General features: G+C 36.2%; 1 long non-coding RNA gene across 1 annotated transcript in view; it reads right to left on the bottom strand.

The window, feature by feature from the left end:
* Positions 1–284: 284 nt before the first annotated feature.
* The window catches only part of LOC141378377 (uncharacterized), a 28,908-nt gene continuing 22,993 nt past the window's right edge, over positions 285–6,199 (bottom strand). The window contains exon 3 of the long non-coding RNA XR_015478711.1: positions 285–4,455. This is a non-coding gene — a long non-coding RNA (uncharacterized LOC141378377). The remainder of the gene's footprint in view (positions 4,456–6,199) is intronic.

Genomic DNA, 6,199 nt, shown 5'->3' with positions numbered 1-6,199 from the left:
TTTGATTAGAAATGTACATTGCAAAGTATTCATTTATATACAACCAATTATGATTTTCTCAGTATTTTGATTTTTTTTAACCCTCAGATTCAAGATTTTTAAATGGTTTCATCATGGCCAAATTGAATACTTTGCTATTATACTTTCCTAAGTATACATCAATAAAAAAAAATTTATTATTATTCTGCTTTTAGTTGATACAGAACTTTCAATGTCAAAAATGCATAACTGATTTTGTGGTCCAGGGTCACATATGCTAAATATTCCTCACAATATTATAATTGTTTTTTTTTTTTTATTAGAAAAATATTTTAATAAATTTCACATCCAGGCAACTGGGCCCGGAAAATAATGTCCTTGTCACATCTTTTTAAAAAACATGTAAAGGGTCAGCTGCAGTTTCATCAACACTAAAACAACAAACATCCCTTCATTCTTCCCAGAACTGTCATGGCCATTTTATACTTCAATATAAACCTACAGAATGCAATCTGTTTAAAATGAGCTGTACCCTGACTCTCCATTACACCCCACAGAGCCAATTAAAATACTCAAACACTGATGGAAAGAGAAATAACGAGAAATGAAAGAGAGGTAGCAGTAGCACACCTCAGGTTTAAATTGTCTGAAAATACAACGTGACTCATTTTCACAAACAGAACGCATCTTTTTTCTCTTTTTTTTTTTGCTCCATCAAACACAAGTCGGACCCTCAATACGGGAGAACGGCCATGATGGATGGTTGCATCTCATGTTGAGACAGAAGGAAAAAAAAAAAGAAGAAAAAAATCCTTCTAAAAACAAGTTTGTCAACAACAGCAAAAGCCTTCACGCCTAACCAACCCCCCGTCTCCTCCTGGGAGTCGAGACCCGTTGAGATGCCTAAATACTTCTCTCCAATCTGATCCCTAAGCAGGGGATGAAAAAGCAGACGTCGTCTTTGATATTCGGTCTTGGAAGGCTTCGACTCCCCCTCGCTCTTACCTGTCTGTCTCGAGTTGAAATGAGGGGATGTGAAGTTGATGGGAGGAGAAGCGAGCTCTGAAGTAAATGCCTAATGAGTTTAAACCTCACTTTGTAGTGCACTTTTTTTCCTGCTTTAAAAGCCTCGCTAACAGATGCCAGCAGGGACCGGAGTCACTCTGCAACGGACTACTGCGTAAATAAATGACTAAACAGAGGAACGTGACTCAACCGAGCAGAATAAACATTCGCGATTATGAAAGATAATGATAATGAGTTCGTTATAAGCCCCACAATAAGCCATGTTGCGGAAACACTGTCAAGAGGAGAGAGGGATTTGCTAGATGTCATTGAAAGCATTTGTAGTGTGGGGAAGACTGATTAAGCTATCAGTACACATCCAAATATTGAAAGAGTTGTTATGAAACTTACTGCTTTGGGATGCTTTATAGCAGTTGCTCAACCATGTTCCTGGAGAACCACCAACACTGCATGTTTTGGATGTCTCCTTTAACCATCACAATCATTAAAGGTCTTTTAGTCCCTGCTAATGAGCTGATGATCTGAATCAGATGTACTTGGTTAAGAAGACATGGAGGTTCATTCAAGAACGTGGTTAAGAAACACTTCTTTAGAGATTGTAGAAAAAGACATCGAGTAAAAAAATAAGAAAGTTTAATTTATATTACACCGTTGCATTTACGACTATTGCATTTGGACAGATATCAAGATTATTCCGCTTTGGAAATTTTGATGTGTTCTTAATGTGCTGAGAAAATGGCTGCAAAGTCTATTACATTATATCGATTTTTGTAAAACAGCATTTCCTTGCAGTCTGGAATTACCAAACCTCTAATGAATGCTTTCTTTTTAAGCCGGAGCTAATTTAAAATGAGAAACCTCACCTTTACAACATCCAATTAACACAGTGATGTCAGGAAATTATTTACAGTGTTGATACAGTTTTAATGTAAGCAGAACCAACCTATTAGAAATCCCTAAATGAGAGATTTGTCCATGCAGCCAGATAATTATCTTGGTCATGAGAATATATAGGACCTTTGGACCTCATTACTCTCTCTGCTTTAACCGTTTGCCCTTTTACTCTCTGGACTTTATTCCCCTATCGGCCTGCCTGGCATCCATAAGAATAAGTTCACCTTTTAGTCTCTCGCATTTACAGAATATAGAAAATAAAAAGTATTTTGAGTCAAAATTTCAAATGAGACACATATAAACACAGTAATGTGCAAAAGTCATGGACCACCATTAGATTTGTTGTTGTTGTTTCACTTGTTTGTAATTAAAAAAAAAATGAAGTGACCATCAATTCTTTGGATTTGTCATCAGTAGGCAAAGATGTTTTTTTGAGTAAAATGTACATTTGTATTGTATTTTATAAACTACTCATTTAGCTTGAATAAAATCCAACTATTGAAATTCTAATTTGTGTCTTTGGTATCACTATTTGTCCCAATATTTCAAGTCAAAACTGTGAAAAAGATCTGTTATACAAGACTTGCTTCAAATGCTTCTTATGTATGCATCCAACTTTCAAGCATCATTCCAATGAAAATGCCATGAAGATTTTGACAGACAAAAATCTTACTTTTGCATAAGCAAGGCCACTTTCAAAGGGAAATCATCAAACCAACTAGATACTCAGTATGTGGTATTCAAGCTCTAATGAAGAAAGCTAAAGATAAAATAAATAAACATGATGAGTAGCGTATCAAAGTTGGCGAAAACAGAAATCATTCAATCATTCATTTTCCTTCGGCCCCTTATTTATCAGGGGTTGCCACAGGGGAATGAGCTGCCAACTATTCCAGCATATGTTTTACACAGCGGATGCCCTTCCAGCTGCAACCCAGTACAGAAAAACATCCATACACACTCTTATTTACACACACATACAAATTTAGCTAATCTAATTCACTTACCGCATGTCTTTGAAATGTGGGGGAAACCGGAGCACCTGGAGGAAACCCATGCGAACATGAGGAGAACATGCAAACTCCACACAGAGAAGCCAAATGTTCCAGCCAGAACTCGAATCAATGACCTTCTTGCTGTGAGGCGATAGTGCTAACCACTGAGCCCGACTGGAAATTAAGTCAAGAGTTTTTGCGGCTTTACATGATGTAGACCATGTCAAAGTAGCTTTGCAGAGATTAACGTGCAATAGCAGAAAATTGGATGCAACATAGGCTCACGGAAAACATAGCCCTATATACATTTATGGAGATCGTGAATTTGGTAGAAAGAGGAACGTATGGCTGCATTTTGTCTTTAAAATGAATGCTATGGTGTGGTGTGACACCATTCCTTTTCTCGCTTACCAGCTAACCGCTTTTCTGCTGTTACTAATTTGTCCAGTGGCTCGCAACATATGTCGGCAGACTTGAGATGTAGAGCAGAGTTGACCCCAACGAAAGGGTTTGAGTCCCGTGAACGGGAACGGGCAGGTAAGATGAAAAAAAAGCCAAAAAATTAAATAAACAAGTAAATAACAGGGTGAAAACGTGGTAAAATCTGAAAACATGGGAAAAATCAGGCGAGGGCTTTTCTTTTTCTGGATTGCTTTTGAAAAAACTGCAAAAAACATAGCTCATGGGAAGTATTTGGTGCTCTCCAGAAATGTATATAGGTGTACGTATTTAGAATAAGCCTTGGTTGGAAAATCATGCATAAAGCTTCATCGGCGTGAAACAAGTTCAGTACATGAAGAAAATTCAGTTACAGAATGTGGGTTTTGCTCTAGTTGGTTCAATGATGATTCGTTTTAATATGAATTTCATTGCTGAAAAGATGGAATTCACAGTAGAGTAGCTCAACCGACTGCAACCAAGTCAGCCAAATGCGACGATGGCAAGAAATCCAAACTCCACTAATTGACATAAATAGGGGAGAAAAAACTTGGAAGAAAATAGGCTCAGTTGGGAGAGCAGCTCTCCTCTAGCCAAACGAATGAGTGAAGAGTTAGAGATGCAGTTAAGTCAGAACTCCACCAAGAACCATGCTCAGCATCTGCAGCTTCATCTGGATGCCAGGTTGACCCTTTTGCTGTCCAAAGAAGCTTCATCAGGAAAGGTCTTTGTGGTAGAATCCACAAACCAGCCAAGAAACCACATTTTTGGAAGGGGAAGAGTGTGAAAAGGCAAAAATATGCCAAGGCCCAAAGACTGGAATGAAGACTGGTAAAAAAGAGCATCATTAATTCAAAAATATGCGAGAAAAGTTAGACCAAAATTGAATGAGTGCTTGCGGCCTTCAGTGGAACATGGTTGAGGCTCTGTTCTCATTTTAGGCTGTATTTCTGCCAGTGTTGTTGGTGATATTGTCCAAATTAATGGGATTGTGAATGCTTCAAAAAGTACAGACAGTTTTTAATTCATCGTGCTAGTTCAGGGATGGCTGAAATCATATTTATAGAGAAATGGTCATCTCCGCAGAGTCCAGACCTGAATATTCAAGGCAGTATTGTACCACCTGGAAACAGGAAGAAATAAGAGTGAGCCTAAAGTTTAAAAAGGAAATACAGAAATAAGCCTGTATAAATTTAACCACAGATTACTTCAAAAATGACAGAACTCTTCCAAAAAAAGACTTGTGCATGGTGTCAAGGGTAGTCACATTAAAATCTGATTTTTAAGTGGCTTTAAAGGTGCTGTATGTACATTTTTTTACTCTTCTAAAGCAAAAACATACCACAAGATGTTTGCAGATATTTAAGAAACATGCTAAGAGAACATTTTTGTAAAAACAATGCTAAAGTCAGATATTCTGCTTTGAAAATATGAGTTATGTGTCAGAATTATGTTGTTTTCTGTTGTTAAAGCTGCAAGAAATAGAAGTGGTTTCGGACATTTAAATTCTAGGTATTTGTTAGGCCAAAAAGTCCTTTTAATATGAAAATATTCCCTTTATCACATGCAATTATGCATAACATTATTTAAATCAGCTAAAATCACTGTTTACTCTTGATAGTCAGGCTCTTTTCGGTTGGTCCTCAATCTGGCAACCTGCGATTGTGTGTTTTTTGATCCAAGAATGCAATACCTAGTTAAACCACTGGGTGTCAAACTAGCATATTGCACCTTTACTGCCACATACTGACAATAGTTTTTGTGGTATGTGTTTAAGGGTGGGTTAAAATGTAACACATGTAATTACAGATGTACAGTTGAAGTCAGAATTATTAGCCCCACTGATTTATTAGCCCAATGTTTTTCCCCCAATTTCTGTTTAATGGAAAGATTTTTTTCAACATTTCTAAACATAACAGTTTTAATAATTTATCTCTAATAACGGATTTATTTATCTTTGCCATGATGAAATTAAATATTATTTGACTAGATATTTTTCAAGACTTCTATACAGCTTAAAGAGACATTAAAAGGCTTAAATAGGTTAATTATGTTAACTGGGCAGGTTAGGGTAATTAGGCAATTTATTGTATAATGATGGTTTGTTCTGTAGACTATCAAAAAAATAAAGCTTAAAGCTATGAAATGGATTTTAAAAATCTAAAAACTGCTTTTATTCTAGCAGAAATAAAACAAATAAGACTTTCTCCAGAAGAAAAAAAATATTATCAGACATACTGTAAAAATATCCTTGTTCTGTTAAGCATAATTTGGAAAACATATAAAAAATAAAAATAAAATAAAAATAAAAAAATCAAAGGGGGCTAATCATTCTGACTTCAACTGTATATTCATGCAATGCAGGTATTTAATCAAGCATAAGTACAATGTAAAAACAAGTATTTACACAATAAGTACAGTACATTGCATTGGGTTATTCATTTCAGCATAAATACATATTAGTTAAGGACACTTATTATAAAATCTAAAAGTTTCCTTGCTGCAGTTAAAATTTATGCTGAAATTGAGGTGGGAACTGGCAAACGTTCAGCAACCTCATTTAAAAAATGCCTAACTTCAAAACAAAAAATATATGTTTGGAGCTCGACTTGACGCTTGTTAAACACTCAGGCTCTCAGCCCTGCCCATACTTGAACGAACTACCAAGATGACCAATCACAGATCTTAAGCTGCAGTCACAATGTGTAGTTAAAATTTTGGAGAGGTGTGCATCAGGGTCTACTTCAGGGTACTTCGAAGATGTGCATCTGCGTAGGCAATGGCAGACCTACAGTGTGGGCTTAACATACATGTATATTAGCCTCAAGTGTGTGTGTATTTTTTATAAGAATTTAAAACAGATGGAC

The sequence above is a fragment of the Danio rerio genome, chromosome 2, assembly GCF_052040795.2.
Source record: "Danio rerio strain M-AB ecotype USA chromosome 2, GRCz13ab, whole genome shotgun sequence".
Taxonomy (NCBI): domain Eukaryota; kingdom Metazoa; phylum Chordata; class Actinopteri; order Cypriniformes; family Danionidae; genus Danio; species Danio rerio.
The sequence above is the reverse complement of the archived record's forward strand: the minus strand, read 5'-3'. Positions and strand labels throughout refer to the sequence as shown.